Genomic DNA, 17827 nt, shown 5'->3' with positions numbered 1-17827 from the left:
AAAAATGTTATGTTGAATATGAGTTGTGTGTAAAGGGGGTGCCATCCGTGTGAGTATGTGTGTGTTAGTGGGTTGGTTATGTTGAAACTATGAATTGAAGTTTAGTTAGCATTGTTATGATCATAGTAGGGTGAAGAATGAATGAAAATCATCTTTGTATGTTGGTGGGGATTATGTAGCCGAATGTAGGCCATTATTGTAGCAAGAATTGAATTAACGTCGCTTAATGTTTTACCGTCGCTATATGAATTCTATGTTGAAAATGAGAGTTAATGTCCCAAGTTCGATATGGTAAATGTGCGGACTGATTTGGAGAACTTTGTGCATTTAATGCAATCTTTATATGTGAGGACCATTAACATATGTATATGTGTAGTGTGGACGAATGTGAGTCCTATAGTATGTCGAAATCGCATTACTATCGCTTGGCGTTTTAATTATCGTCGTTATGAATTTTGGCGAATTGAGTATTTAATGACTCAAGAATGATGTTGGAATGGTAGGGGCTGATTTAAGGCTTATTGTACGTTTGATGTAATTCGTATATGTTATGAGAATGATATCATATATATTGTGGATACAAATCATGATTTGAAAATGAAGAGAAAAAATTAAAGGGCTGTCTCGGTTTAATTTAATTGACCATGTTGGAGAAAAATTTGGGTTGTTGGAAATGTTGTATGAATTGCTTAGAATGTCTTTAAATATTGTTGGTGTGGGTTTGGGTTAGTATGTGAATGTATAAGCGTCGACGTTGGCTTGAATGCAAGTCGTCGAGAGTGAATTTGTGTAAGTTGTTGAATAATGGAAAAGAAAGCTATTGTTGTTGTATTGTTTTCCTGGATTGGTTGTTGATGTTGCTAGGTTGGTTATTGTTGTTGTTGTTGATTGTTTTGGCGAGTTAAATTCTCGGGGTGGCCTATTCTGGGGAAATGCTGCCCAAATTTCAGAGAATTAAGGGCGAGTGGAATTTAATGCCCAAAAAGTCTTTAGCTAATGTTTGGCATTTCATGACTTGTTTGTAGACATTGGGCAGCCCGAATCGTAGATTGGATTAGCTTGAGTTCGGATTATATTGAAGAGCGTTTGAGGTATGTAAAGCAACCTTTCTTTTTGGCATGCCTTAGTTAAAATAGGTTATGACACGAGCCTCGAGGAAACTCAATTCTCGCAATCCGAGCATGTCCATGATTCGCTTTTGTTCCTTGGAATTCTTGTGTTAATATGTCATAACATCGATCCTTATGCCCTTGGAATTTATAAGTTGCAAAAGGTACGATGAAAGCTGATTTTTTTTGAAAAGAACTTATTCTTTAACGATTCTAGAATTCAGAACGCTCATAACTTTCACGAAAAAGCTCGGATTGCCTTGAAATTTTCGTAGAAGATTGTATGATACTAGAGCAGTATGTTTTCCATAGGCTGGGCCAGCTCGGGTCTCCACTCGCCGTGGGTCCCGCGATGCCCTTTTATGTAATTTCGATAACTTTTGAAAGGAAATGTTGTAATTATTATTCCGATTTTAAATATGACTATTCTACTTATCTTTTGGATTATGACAATGATATTATGCATATGATTTTATACGTAACTATGATTTCAAAATTCTATTTGATTTGTTCCGTTTAAGCGACGTTCGGGAAAAAACTTGATGTGACTATTATCCCGATTTCAAGTACGGTCAGTTACTTGTCTTTTGAGTTTATAATAATGATTCGATAACATATGATGACCTTAGATTTCACGGGCGGGCCCGGATTGGGTTGACGCGACTTTTCTATGTTTGATTCCAACAACCTATTTTTTAAAAGAACTTCATGTGGCTATGATTTCAATCCCCGAACATGATTACTTAAGCGTTGTTGAGTTGGAAATGAAGATTTCTATGCGTATGATTTTGGTACGTAACCATGGGTTCCGAAGTCTGATATGATATGTGATAATAGGATGATATGATATGTGATAATAGGATGATATGATGATTCTATACACCGAGACCCTCACTAGAGGGCCGGGACACGCTATGTATATGATGATATGATGATGACATGATTCTATACACCGAGACCCTCACTAGAGGGCCGGGACACGCTATACACCGAGTCCTCACTAGAGGGCGGGACGTACTATATGTATGTATACATGGGATGATGATATGATCTTACTACGAGTCCCTCGCTAGAGAGACGGGACACGCTATACGTATACTCGTATGTGAGAATGGTTGTCGATTGGTATATGATATAAACATGTATGAATTATGTTACGAAGGTAAGTTAACGTGTTTCGATTCTTGTATCCATGGCTCCTACCTCCTTATTTAAAGTACGACGCCTATTGTATTTCTTTTACATGCTCGGTATATCGTGCGACCGACCGCTTTCTTCGGGGGGGGGCTGCGTTTCATGCCCGCAGGTACCGACGCACAGCTTGGTGATCCACCGGTTTAGGATACCCTCTTCTGCTATTTGAGTGCTCCTAATTCGAGTCTACTTTTGGTATATATTCGTTCGTTGCGTTGTACATATTTGTTCGGGGTACGGCGGGGCCACTGTCGTCATATGATTCCCCGTACAATACACGTTTAGAGGTACGTGGACATGTTTGTGGGATGTGCCTACTTACATACGGTTGTGTTTGTATATCTTGTGTTTGGGCGGTTCCATTCGCCGCGGCGGCTCTTGTCGGCCCGCGTATGTATATATGTTGTTTTGTTGGCCCCGTGTGGTCTTTGTTGGTATTTTTGCGTACGCGGGGTTATTTTGGATAGTCCGTAAAACAAAGGAAACTCTGTAAATTTTTTACGGAAATTATATAAATTTTACCTTGTCGGCTTAAACCTTATATTCATGTGTGTTCGATATTATCAGATTGGTGCGTTTGGGTGCCCAGATCGGGCACTAGTCACGGCCTACGGGGTTGGGTCGTGACACTAAATCCAGGCTCTAGAATTACATTAGTCTTGATGATGCGGATAGGTTCAAATATTACTTCATAGCTTACAGAGCTTGCATCCATGGATATAAACACATGCGAAAGGTTATTGCCGTTGACGGCACACATTTATACGATAAGTATGAGGGTGTGTTGTTGTCCACCGTCACACAGGATACTGAGAACCATATCTATCCAATTGCTTTTTGCGTGGCGAACAAGGAGTGTGATGAATCCTGGACCTACTTCTTCGAGCAGCTAAGATATATAATCGCTGATGGTCTAGACTTGTGCATCATCTCTGATAGGCATAAGAGCATAGCCAACGGTGTTTTCAGAATTTTTGAGCATGCTCATCATGGACTATGCATGAAGCATCTTGATGATAACCTTCGAAAAAATTTCCAATGTGGAGATTCTCTTCGTATGTCTATGTTGACAAAGGCATATGGTTACCCGGAGTTCAATGAACATTTTGACAATTAACGAATAAATGCCCCAAGTACGCTATTGCCTCGAGTTTGATATTGGATTTGACAAGTGGAGCAGGGTATATTTTCCAACAAATAGGTACGATGTGTTGACCATAAACATTGCGGAGTCGCTAAACTCAATATTAAGGGGTGAAAGAGAGTACCTTGTGACTACCTTATTCACTTCCATTTCTAGGAGGTTTGCTGAAATTTTCACCGATAATAGCTTGTCTGATGTAATCTTCTTCTTTCGAGTAACCTTTGCGTAGAATTCTGCCCCTTTCTTAATTTCCAGTCCTCTTTAGATTGAGAGGGATAGGTTCCACAATTTAAACCAGTGATCAACGCAAACTCCTTCAAAACACCATATGGGCTTGTCGTTCACGAGGAACCACATTTCACGCTTCTTTTTCTGGACCACATGACGAAGAAGCATATAGTGGATCATCCGTCAAGTAGAAATTGATGAAGAATTTTGACGACCTTCTAAAGCGACAAAGCAGGGAACGCTTCCACATTTTCCTTAGTTTTTGATCTCTCAACACATTGTTAAATTCAACTAACAACGACAGCCTTCTCCTAACAGAAACTTTTGCTGCAAAAGTTTCATAATCATCCAGCTAATTGATCAAACTATACTTTTCAATGTTAATTGTCTTTGCATAATATGGCAAGGACAAATGATCAACATCTTCATCAGCACTATAGTGTTTTGAACCATCCCCGAATGCCTCTCAACTCTCTTTTTGTATCTCCATAAACACTACACTCGTCAATAAATTAAGTGGGATGCACTCTTAGCTTTTGCACTTCTTTTTCTTTTTCTATCTCGGCTGAGTTCTTCACCTCTTCTATTTTTATCCTTACGATTCGCATTAGGACGAGTTTCAACCATTGCACAAGAATGGGGGAGTATTTTTCCTCCTCTGCCTCTACATCTAGGCATTTATACGATCTATATACAAACAATAGAGACGTTGATCAACCACCATATAACAATAATCGACCAAAAGTCTATTAATAGACTATATGTAATTTCAAAAGGCAAAAACAGAAAAATAAAGATCGAAACAAGAAAAATAAGCATAAATAACACACATTTCGACGAAAAAAAAGGCAAAACAACAAAGGTTGTGAAAAAAAAGCAGATCTTTATGAATCCAGTTTTTTATCAAGATCAAAAAAAATATAAAATATCAAGGCAATATGGAGCTCAAAATGCTCCGACAGAGTTATAGGGTTAAAGAAATTACCAGTTTACGACGATCAAGGCGTGTTGGAGCTTGGGGGAGAGGTGGAAGTTTGAGAATTCCAAGCTAGAAAGAGAAATAAAGAAGCGAAAGGGACGGATGAGAGAGAAAGAGTGTTTGTGTATTTTATTAGAAGTCAACTGGACTTAAGTGTATAACTTAAAACTTTCAATGTTTTTAAAATTATGAAAAGTACCCCATTCCCATTTTTCTAAACCCTAATACCGAAAAATAATCGAAAAAGAAAATGAGCAGCCACAATGCCAATTAAAACTTATAAGCGGCCTTTTTGACAAATCTTCTCGTCTCTCTTTAGCAAATCACTAGCTAATTAGGTATAAATATAATGGCCTAAACAAGTAAAGTAACCAACATTATTCAGCAGTCAACAGTGGAAGTTATGATTACACTCAAAAGATAACACAGAATTATAGTTGAAAAGTTTAAGGATAAAGAGGCATACTTCTTGAAAATGATTATAGTTATAAATAATCAAATCACTGCTACGATTATTTGTTGAAATTACTGGTACATTAGTTAGGTTTAAAATGTCGTAAGATACCTTGGTACATATATTCTATGTGTTAAGCTGACAATAGGGAGACAGTCCTATATAATTGAATTAGTTTTAGGTTATTCAATCCCACTTATATTATGAACGGTTATCTGTAGTTATTTTTTAATATTTCAGATAGCTCATATATTGTTAGTGTAGAGGATTATGTGTAGAGGATTAAACTCTAATACATATGTCATGGACCCCATACCATTGAATTGTTTGATTGATATGTTGAACCTGCTGTATCAGAAAGATACGCCATTCTGTTAGTTACTGCAAAGGCAAGTCATGAGATATGAATATGGGATGATGAAAAGAGAGCTAAAATATAGATGCTCTGCAGAAAACCATCCCCACCTACTGCTTAGAAGTTGTTTGGATTGACTTTTTAAAAGTGAACACTTAAAAGTTAAATAAGTTTATAAGTTGGAAACTTTTGACTTTGATTTTTTTATGTCTTTTTAGTATAAAAATAAATCTTAAAAACATTTCTATCTAAATCGTCAACCCAAAAAAGTAGAAAAGAACTTAAAAGTCAAAAAAACACTTAAAATAAGTCAATTCAAACACCCTCTTAATTTTTTTTTCCAAGTCATTTTTGTAATGTACGGAAAAAGGACGAACGATACTGTAAGTGGTCGGTATTCGCTTGAGGATCGAAAAGACGCAAGGGAAGTGTAATTCATGAAAAAGCTCAAATTTTGCCATTTCGAACTGGCTATACAAATATTGTGCACCAACCATGCATGACTTCCACTTCACTCGACTATGAACACCACCACAACACCCCCCCCCCCACCGACCACCCCCACCCAAAAAAAAAAAAATTGTCCTCCAAAGCTTCTCTGTTTACTTTTAAGCCTTCCAATCACTTAGCCTTGCTTCATCTTGCAGTTAAACTTCTCCATTTTGAATTAGTTCACATCCATCCTTTCACCATGGGATGGACAAAATCTGCCAGAAGAAAACTCTCTTTGCCCATAATAACAACCATCATCTGCACCTTCTTAGCCTTCATTTTTCTCTTGGACACTGAGAGGGTCAGTACTATTTCTTCGGGCTATATTTCGAGGTTTAAACCTTGTCCCAAAAGAGCAGGTGTACTAGCTAGTTGATTAATTTTGATCCCAATTGCTCACGTTCTTTTTTTTTTTTTCATCGTGCTGAACTTTTTTTCTTTTTCTTGGCTTAATAGATGACAAAGCATTGGAGAGCGATTCAATAGACAATCCAGCAGACGATACGAATGATTTTGATCCCGGTGAATGCAGCGTCAATCATGGAAAATGGGTGTTTAATTCTTCAATTAAGCCATTGTACACAGACAAGACTTGTCCTTATATTGATAGACAATATTCTTGTATTAAGAATGGCCGAAATGATTCATATTATCTTCACTGGGAATGGCAGCCTGATGACTGCATGTTACCAAGGTTGGCATGTTACTTAAAAATGTGATTTTCAATTCTCCGCTTCATTATGGAAATTACCATATTGCAAGATGAAAAAAAAAAATAGTATGATAAATTCTTCGTTCTTGTACCATATTGCAATGACTAAAAATTCAGGTTCAATCCTGAGATTGCTCTCAGAAAGCTTCGAGGAAAGCGACTAATGTTTGTAGGGGATTCACTACAGAGAAATCAATGGGAATCTTTTATTTGTTTGGTTGAATCTGTAATCCCAAAAAGCAAAAAATCTATGAAACGAGGGCGCGTTCATTCTGTATTAAAAGCTAAGGTAATTCACCATATAACTCAAACATAAAAATCTGGCCTTGTTCAAGAATTTTCTTCAAAAACTAAGGGATTGAAGTTGGAAAAATCTGGTTTGCACTTATTTGCCAGGAGTACGATGCAACCATTGAGTGATCCAAATCAGAGAATCATTAAAGTGGACTCAATTTCCCAGCGTGCCAAACATTGGTTAGGAGCAGACTTCCTTGTTTTCAATACTTATGTTTGGTGGATGAGTGGACTCAAGACCAAGGCACTGGAAGTTCTGTTGTGAAAAATTGAGTTTAATAGCTCAAAAAGAAGATTTTAATCCATTATTTTGTTATATATTAATGAGTCATTATTTTATCATATTAATGTGTTTTATGCAAATTGAATATGGCCATTGAATGACTACCTTGGCGTTTCCTTTCCTTAGTTTGGCAAATGGTATTTGACCATTGTCATTAATCTTTACTCCTATTTATTATTAATAATATTATATTAATATAGCCTTAATGGCTAATGAATACAATTCAGCCATGAATGGCCTTTAGACCGTTGGAGTTTTTAGTCTTGGTTGATTTTCATTCCCTATATAATCTTCTTGTTTCATGTTGAAGGAAAATAATAATTTTTTAGGATAACACTTTATCATATATTTTGTATTCTTGGGTTTTTATAAGATAAATCTTTGTTATAATAGAAGAGCTTGTTGAATCGGGGATACACTTTCATCCGGATGAAATATCACGATTGCCATTGGCATGCCTCAAGCAACGAAGAATTCTCTACAATTGTTCGTGATCAAGTATTTTTTTCTCAAGCTTAGAAGAAGTTTCTACAAGTGTTCGTGTTGAAAGAATACAATTGTTCGTGATGAAGAGATATAGTGTTCGTGATGAAGTATTTTCCGTAAAATTTCCAACAAGTTCTTCACTTTGTACGATTAACCAGACACGGATCTAGGATATAAAGTTTATGATTCCTACAGAAACCTCAAGTTAATATATAATAATAACTGAGTTCACATTCAAATATTTATAGATATTTCGTGAGTATTTCAATGCATATATAGGGTTTGAGAAAAAGTTACAGAATCAATCGAACACGCAAGCAACACTCGCAATCTGCTATTATAACGGCAGAGGCAGAAATTCTAACAAGGGAATTAAAGAAAAAATTAAATATCACAACTAGAATTTGAAACTACAACCTAAAGCGTTTTGAGCCACCCTTACCACCAAACTAAAAGTTTTCATTGTGTCAGGGGCTCGACAACTTATTTATTTACATAAGGAAAAAATCAATTATATGTACAGTATAATTTTCAGGCGAATGATATTTAATCAAACCCTCTTCGGTATGAAGAATTTCTACTTGGCATTGCATATGTTCTAAAGAGATAAAAAAATGCAGATGGGGCGAATTCGAAAACGGAGAAGAAGGTTATGAAGAATTAGATACAGCAACTTCTTACAGAGTAGCACTAAGGACATGGGCAAATTGGATTGATTCAACAATTGATCCCCAAAAAACACGGGTTTTTTTCACTACAATGTCCCCTTCACACCAAAAGTAAGTTATTATGCCAAGCAAACACATTCAATTTTCTTAATAAATCGCGTTAAAATCTTATTGAACTTAAACTCATTGAATCTTTTGCTGCACATTTATTCAGGAATAAAGAATGGGGGAACGTAAACGGGATAAGGTGCTTCAACGAGACGAGACCAGTGACGAAGAAGGGTCACTGGGGAACTGGCTCAAACAAAGAGATGATGAAGGTTGTTGCTATTATTATGGGCAGGATGAAAGTTCCTGTTACTGTCCTTAATATAGCACAACTATCTGAGTATAGAATCGATGCGCATACGTCGATTTATGGTGAATTGCAAGGCAAATTGTTAACGGATGAGCAAAGAGCAGATCCATTGCATTTTACAGATTGTATACATTGGTGCTTGCCTGGAGTTCCTGATACTTGGAATCAGCTACTCTTTGCATATTTGAAGCCCCAGAAATGTAATGCTAAAGTCTAAACAGACTTGAAATGATCCTTCGTGAGTAATTTTTCCCCCCTGTAAACCAACAACAAATGCAAAGTGCATGAGTTGTCGTTGACGTCCCTTTTTTTTTTTTTTTTTCTGGGTAACACATGTTGAATCAATATGCAAAGTTAATAGATTTTCCGAATAATCTTCCATAATTGAATTTTTAAAATATAAAGTGTAGAGTTCTAACGGATAGATGCGGAGCTAGAGTTTGAACTTTATGAGTTATAAATTTAAGAATAGCAATATCAAGTATTAGTAACTGGGTTCTAACTTTAATTTTTGTACATATCTATTTAATGTCTTAATATAAATACAAAATTTGAACTAAAATTACTGGTTCGATCCAACTCGTGCATTGGCTTCTAGCTCGAAGTAGGCATTTGGACATGAGATAGTTATATTTGAAAAAAGTAGTATTTGAAGTTAAGTTAAAAAAGGGTAGTTGACGGTTGAAATTGTAGTTGGACATGCATTTCACTTGGAAAAAATAGTAAAGTATTGTGAGGGAGATCTTTTTTAGTTCAAAAACTGGTTCAATTTTTTTTTGTTTTTTTTTTTTTTTTAAAAAAAAAATCAAGTTTGGAGTGAAAAATAGATACAACATCTAATAGGTTTTTCAGAAATTGCTCTTAGGAAAAAAGCAAAAATAATATATGTCCAAGCAGCCCGTAGACCGATTTGGCAGAACAACTCAAAAGATAAATAAGTATCGTTAATATCATTCCAAGCTCGAAGTACCATATGTACAGTGTCTTTCTACACTTTATTTTAAGTTTTGAGTTAGATATTCAAACTATTTCAGAAGGCAAAAGGTTTTTGTTGAAACCTTAAATTAACTTACTTGAAAACTTATGAAGAGTAACCATTAGGTATTAGCAGCCCGGTGCACATAAGGTTAGGATAAAGGCCGCGCCTCAAAGAATGTGATGTAGACATCCAAAAAATGCAAATATCAATAGCTATTTCCACACCTCAAAACTCGTGTGACCTAGTAACCACCAAGGTATATTTTTTGTTTATCTGACTAGCATTGTAATTATTTTTTTGGGTAAATATGCAACTTCACAAAACGAGAAAAAAAAAAAAAAAAAAAAAAAGACTCAGATGGATTACCGACTCCAAGCCCATCTAGCCATATCTGAAAGCCAGTCAATATTGGGCCCCCTACCACGGCCCACAATAAAAGAGTTCTTCTTCTCATCTGTTTACCAAATTGCAAGTCCTTAGGTATCTCGAACCTTCCCCAACCCGAAATGGCCCTTTTGCACGTTATGATACACTTTTATATAAGGTTTATACATTGTCTACAATAAGTGTATAATGTTGTATATCGTGTGTGTTGCAAAAAAATAGTTGGTTGTGCGGATGTAAATTAATAATATGGCTATTCAAATGTAATATTTTATGCTGGATTGTATATTATTGAAATTATTCATATATCCATATATGAAGCCGACTTTAACTAGTTAGGATTGAGATATACTGGCCCTTTTTGCTAGGCAACTTTAGTGGTAAGATATTCTATCATTGATTAATTAACTCGAAAGCTTATTCTGTTATTTGCATGAGTTACCGATTAAAAAACAAATCTTTGCTTTGCTCGTGTTTGGCCATAGATTTTGAATTTGAAACTTTAAACTTGAAATTTGAGTTTTTGAAGTTGTGATTTTTAGAAACTTAAAGTTGTGTTTGGACATACATTTTACTTGGAAAAACTTTGAAGTTTTGTGAGTGGAAGTGAAATGTCTCTCAAAACAGACCAGTTTTTGGAATTTGAAAGTATTTTGAGGATAAATTTTCATAATATGATCAAATTTCATTGCCAAACATATATTTAAAGATAAATTTTTACAATCTGATCCAAAATCTATGACCAATTGCTACCTAAGTTATACAGAAGTTGACCAAAACAAATCTTAGTTCAGTATAAGGATTAAGAAAGTCATCATTGTGAATAAGGTACAATTAATCTTACTTGGGGAGACCTGATAAAATGTTAGGGGCCTAGCTTGGGATTTGTCTTTTGTGTTTGACAGCAATTCATGAATATACTTGTGTTTTTTCTATAGTTCCTGAGTAGGCTTGTGATTAGGAGTGGCAAACGGTCGCGTTAGATCGGATATAGGCGGGTTGAAAATGGGTTCAATAAAAAATGGATAAAATACCCGATCCGCCCATAATTAATGCATATAATGAATGGGTTAATCGATGGATAATATGGACATATTATCTATGTTGCTCAGGCTCTTCAAAAATGTCAACGGGTGTGTGTCGGATTCTCCAAAAGTAATGTATTTTTGGAGAATCCGACAGGGGTATTGTTGAAGATAAGGATCCTGATATACAGGATATATCGGATATACACAAAGATATACATTAGTGTTTGTTATCCGGCTACTTGAGTTGTAGTTGTACTCAAACTCTTGTATGTATCTAGTTGAGTCATGATAAGGCTTAGGTAGTATTGTTTGTATTAAAATAGAACTCATGTATTTCAAGTGTAGTAGGCTAAGGTCTCTGTTACACCTCTCATTTTCATACGTTGAGTTTCGCCAAAAGCTAATTGTCCTAGCGGACAAATTATTTCGAGGTCATGGGGATAGGTATGTCCATCTTGAGTATATAATGGAGTAAAACCATGTTTGGTAAGCCTCGGGAAGGTTTAAGACTCGTAGGATCATCGGAGTTAAGTTTTGGTGGAAGTTTGGAAAAAAATCACATTCTGGCACACTTTGTGGCACAACATGCGAGCAGCAAAGCGCGCTTTGCGGCCACGCAGTTGCTCAGCAAAGTGTGCCAGTGAAATTTGGTGATTCTGCAAGCTTTGCGACACAACATGCATTTAGCAAAGCTCGCCGCATGTTGTGTCGGTCCAGAATTTTCTGGACCACTATATATAGAACCAATTCGACCCAAATTCATTATTTTACCATTTTTGGGCATAGAAACCTCTAGAATACTCTCCACACTTCATCCACAAGAACACAAAAGAAATTGATGATCAACTTCATCAAACCAACAAGAATCAAGAGTGTGAAACACATTAAAGTCATCCAAGTCAAGAAATCCCAAGAGAAGTGAAATAGGGTTTTGGTGCAAGAAGGATACTTCCACTCAAGACTTGTTTCTACGCTATCTAAGGTAAGTTTCATGGTATTTTCATGATGTTTGAAGTATTGATAAGTTGAAACACTTGGATTGTAGAAGAGTATAGAAAATGGGTCATAAATGGGTGAATAGTGTCATTGTTGAGTAGTTGTTGGATTAAATCATGAAAATGGATACGTTGTGATTGTAAATACGTTATAAATGACATTTAGAACATGGAATAAGTATTATATGTGAAAGAATGCGATAGTGAACTTTGGTCATGATTATGGAGAAATTGAAGTGAAATTGTGAAATGTGAATAATGTAGATAAATGATGATTGTTGTTATGATAGTATGAATGATGTTACGGATGTTTGGGAGTTGATATGGACTATGGAGGAAGTCATATAAACAAAGGAAATGCTGCCCAATTTTCTCTAGCTTTAGTAAGCACGTTCTTATAATCGCTTAGCTAATGTCGATACGAATTCTCTTGAAGGTAAAACGAGTGCATTAAGGGAGAACGAGCAAGCAATAAAATAGCTAAGCGACAAAGGTATGTGAGGCTAGTCCTTTCTTTCTAAGGCATGAATCTTATGGCATGATTTTCCTCTTTCTTCATGAATCTCCTAGCTTCAAGAAAACTATGAGTCCTTGGTCATGAGCAGCCATATGAGATAAGAGATATGCTATGAGTATGATAATGATGATGACAAGCTTAAGTCTAAAGATTCTAGAATCCATGATACGATGTTCCTATTAAGCTAATAACGCTAATTATAATCTATTGATGTTGATTATTGTATACACTCACCTTATATGCTAATTCCTTCAAGGTGAGGCAGAATGTTTATGAATGTTCCATAATGTAATCGGGGGATCACGACCTTATGTCACCTCGATAAAGTATAATCATCCTTGAGTTTCCATGCATGTATTACAATAAGCATATTATGATGAGCATATTATGATGAGCATGTTATGATGATCATAGGATGATGATATTACACCGCGCCTATATGGCCGGCGATACCGCTAAGGCGACGCTATACACCATGGCCGGATGGCATGGCGTACACCACTAGTGGGCAGCATGAGATGGTACCCCGAACGCAGGAGGCCTGGACGCAGGCTAATGCAAATACTATTGATTATCACACCGTACCTATATGGTCGGGCAGTTTATACATATATGCATCCATGATATGACGATGATTATGAGAGTAAGCCAGCATGCATTATTTCTTCTATGATTCACAGTCAATTACGGATTACTCCTCATTTGATGCCTCCCTTATTTCACTGATGTCTTATTATTGCTTATGCCTTACATACTCAGTACAATGTTCGTACTGACGTCCTTTTCTTTGGACGCTGTGTTCATGCCCACAGGTAGATAAAGAGGTGATCCAGACCCGTAAGAGCTATCAACAGATCTACAGGAGCCCTCCTTTATTTCGGAGGTGCTATTTTGAGACAAAGATTTTTGTGTACATATATTTTGGGTACGACGGGGTCTCGTCCGTCCCTATGTCTAGCACTCAAAGAGAGGCTCGTAGATACGCGGTGTGGGTAGTATGGTCTCACTTTTCTTTCGTATATGCATGTATATATATTATTTTGATAGCCGAAGGGCTTATGTATATAAAGTAAATATGTTTCAAATGATAACAGCTTTCTATGATTATGAGCATGTATTATGAATGAGAGTAGATGAGTAACAGAATGAGTGGTGTTTGGTGGTTAGCCCCGGATACCCGTCATGGCCGGTAGCCGGGTCGTGACAGTCTCTATGTATCTACACTCCTATAAATGGAGCATATGTACTCGACTATTCTCATCAATCAATAACAAAGTATTCCCTCTGAGTAGCTTGAGAATTCTACATGGTATCGAGCTATAGAACTCTTCCGTTAAGTTGTAAAACCTTGAAACTATCCTTTCTCTATCCACTCTCAACACCTCCAAACACACCTACGACTAATACCCTCCAACTTCATCATCGCACCACCTTATTGCCTTATGTTCCATCAAACTTAAGCCAACAAACTACTTCATATGGAGGACACAGAGATGTTAACTATTCGGTGATGGGATTGACATATCTCATCAAGGAAGATGCAAACGCACCATCATCTGTGGAAGGAAATCGGAAAACCGCCGAAACCGATTCTGAGAACCGTAGACGTAGCGTAATAAAGATTGGGAGGAGAAAGATGTTTTGTTTAGGAGTTGGATTTTTGAACTCGACGGAGAAGAAAGTATGTACCTTATAGTAGGATACAATCTTTTGCTAAAGAGATGTGGAAGTACTTGGAGGAAGCCTATCTCCAAGCAACCAAAGATAAGGAGTTTCAACTTAAACAACGGTTGCGAATGTTAAATTGGGAACCAAACAAAGTTGATGATTACATTAAAGAGTTCAAAGGCATCTCGTGATAGACTTTCATGTACCATGACAAGCTCGTTGATGAAGATAGCAAAAGTTGATCAATTTTGCTAGAGGATTAGGCCTCAAGTACAAGACTTTAAGAACTGTCATGTTAGGTAAGGCACCCTATCCTACTCTAAATCAATTTGTCAATGCACTCAGGGGATTTGACATGAGAGAGGATGAAGAAGAAGTGTCTCAACAGAACTTTAACATGGCATTCTCTCGCTTCAAAGAGGTAAAGGAAGAGAAACTACACTCAAAGAGGCAGAGAAACAACAACTTCAACTCAAAGGAAGAGGTTTGTGCCCTGCCAAGGAAAAAAATAATCAAAATAATCGTAACAACTCGTGGAACTCGAACAAAGGGAAAAGTGCTTTTGATATGCCGCATTTGTGGTAAAAACAACCACACTACTTTAAAATGTTTTTACAGTGGGATTACTCATATCAAGCGGATGAGTTGCCACGAACGCGAGTGCTATGTGAGAGTAACTCAACCAATACGGATGATGCAATGTATATAGACTCAGGTGCAACTAGTCATTTGACTAATAGCTCAGGTAATCTATCTGAACTTAAGAGTTATGATGGTTCTGATAAGATTATTGTTGGAAATGGTTCTAAGTTAGATATTACTCATATTGGAAACACAATTAGAGCAAGACTGAAACTAAAGGAAGTTCTTGTAGTACCTAAGATCAATAAGAACTTACTTTCAGTCAGTAAAATTGCAAAGGATAATTCATGCACTTTTGAATTAGATAAGTCTCATTTTGTTGTTAAGGACAAGAAGACAAGGAGTCTACTGGCCAAGGGAACTAAAAAAGAAGGCTTATATGCATTGGAAGATAACAACTTGTGTGCCTTAACGCTACAGGAAGACCCGGAAGAAGAAATCGACACTATTTGTCATACTAGATTAGGACATCCTAGTTTAAAGTCTTTACAAATTTTAAGTAGAAATAGTTGCATTGAAGTTAGTAGTTGGAATAAAGTGCCTAGTGTTTGTTCTAGTTGTCAGTTGGGAAAGAGTTGTAAACTACCATTTGGTTTGAGAAATAAAATTGAGAAAGAACCTTTGTTAAAAATTCATTATGATCTGTGGGGTCCTGCTCCAGTTGAATCATCTCAGCATATGAGATATTATGTGGTGTTTGTGGATGATCATACAAGATATTCATGGATTTATCCTTTGAGAAAGAAATCGAATTTTTTGGCATTTTTCTCAAATTTAAAATGGTAGAAAGGCAGTTTTCAAAGGTCATAAAATTTTTTTAGTGTGATGGAGGTGGTGAGTTCATAAAAACTGAATTCATCAAACATTTGGAAGATTGTGGCATCATCAAACATATTTCTAGTCCTAACACACCAGAACAAAATGGAATTGCTGAACGAAAACACAAGCATATAGTTGAAACTGGAATAACTTTACTATTTCATGCCAAATTGCCTTTGTTCTAATGGGTAGAAGCATTCTTGACAGCAGTGTTTCTCATAAATAGATTGCCTTCATTAGTATTGAAAATGGAATCACCTTTTCTTAAGTTGTTTGGTGCTCAACCTGACTATAACAATCTAAAAGTGTTTGGATGTAGGTGTTTCCATACCTAAAGGGCAGTACAAAGTTCAGTCCAAAAACTTATCCTTGTGTATTCATAGGTTACAGCAGTTTGCATAAGGGATATGGGTGCTATCATCCTTCAACAAGAAGAGCATATGTTTCTAGGCATGTGATATTTGATGAGTCTCTGCGCCTTATGTCCACTCGTATCAAAGGCGCAACACCCGATGTTTCAACACATTTAGCCACTTTACCGAATTTTTCTCTAAGTTACAGTACAAAATTCGGGGAGAAGTCGTCCGCCAGCGATCAGCGGTGATCATGACTTCGCAACTACCGATGGTATCACTGGGAAGTAAGTGCACCGATGGTGCAACTATCGATGACACTCAACATAACATGTTGCGGTTTACTCAAAGTCAAGATGTTACAAGAACTAATCTTGATCATGCTTCAAATGCAGAAGTTCCGTATAATCATAACGACTCTAATGATCACATCGAGTCTAATGATCACTTTGAGTCCGATGATCACTCGATGATCACATGAGTCAAGTGCGGCACAGGAAAATACCGTTTCGTCAATAATCCTCAAGGTATACGCTTGGAAGTAGATTTCTCAAAGTGGTTCAATCCCGCTAGTCAACATCAAGAAGTAACAAGTGCCGATCCGCATCATGCCCTAGACTCAACTAATACAGTTCTTTAGGCAAAGTCGCTGCGGCATCCTACAACCGATGGTGAACAAGGCCATCAACGGTGACAAGGTACAAGTCTAAGAATGTCCCTATAACACATATTTCTCTTCTTGCTATTTGAATAGAGACATACAAGGAACTAGCAAATATTAAGCAAGATTTGAAGAGTCCACACTGGCTTCAAGCAATGCAAGAGGAGATTGATGCTTTGCATAACAACAAGACTTGGACACTGGTGCCTAAAACAGCGGGGATGAACATAGTTGGCTCAAAATGGATGGTCAAAACCAAGTTGAAGGCAAGATGGAACCATACGACATAAAGCAAGACTAGTTGCTAGAGGCTTTTCTCAGCTTGAAGGAATTGACTTTGAGGAAACTTTTAGTCCTGTGATTAAAGCCACTACCATAAGAGTTGTGTTGTCAGTTGCAATCAGCTCAAATTGGCAGATCAAGCGTACTAGATGTCAAAAATGCCTTTCTACATGGTCATTTACAAGAAGAAGCGTATATGAGCCAACCTCTAGGATTCATTGATCTCAGATATCCCAATCATGTCGTATGCCTTAAAGAAAGCATTGTATGGCCTCAAACAGCACCTAGAGCCGGTTTGACGTATTCAACCTACATTTACTTCATCTAGGATTTATTTATAAAGAAGGCGGACTCTTCTTTGTTTATAATACATTGCAAAAAGGGCACAATTTTTCTTTTGTTGTATGTAGATGATATCATAATAATGTGAAGTTAATTCTCGGGAAAGCATGTCTCAGGGAGATTATCATCACACTAGGCAAAGAGTTTGCAATAAAGGATCTTAGTCCTCTCCATTTCTTCTTAGGCATTGAAGTCAAGCAGTTCTCAGGAGGAATTCACTTGAGTCAAAGCAAGTATCTTTCGAACTTCGCATAAGATCGACATGACACCGGCCAAAGCAAAGGGCATACACCTCCGCTCGAAGCATGGATTACAAGAAGCAACAGGCAGTCCTATTGATGTCTCTTTGTATAGAAGCATTGTTGGGAGTCTTCAGTATTTAACACTCACCAGGACTGATA

The 17827-nt window shown here is 36.8% G+C and overlaps 1 pseudogene; it reads left to right on the top strand.

Annotated features, from left to right (window-relative positions):
* Window positions 1-3030: 3030 nt before the first annotated feature.
* Window positions 3031-9136, top strand: LOC132041686 (protein trichome birefringence-like 3; annotated as a pseudogene).
* The last annotated feature ends 8691 nt before the right edge of the window (window positions 9137-17827 follow it).

Source organism: Lycium ferocissimum, unplaced genomic scaffold (assembly GCF_029784015.1).
Source record: "Lycium ferocissimum isolate CSIRO_LF1 unplaced genomic scaffold, AGI_CSIRO_Lferr_CH_V1 ctg11062, whole genome shotgun sequence".
Classification (NCBI taxonomy): Eukaryota; Viridiplantae; Streptophyta; class Magnoliopsida; order Solanales; family Solanaceae; genus Lycium; species Lycium ferocissimum.
Note: the sequence above shows the minus strand (reverse complement) of the source record. Positions and strands in the feature narration are given on the sequence as shown.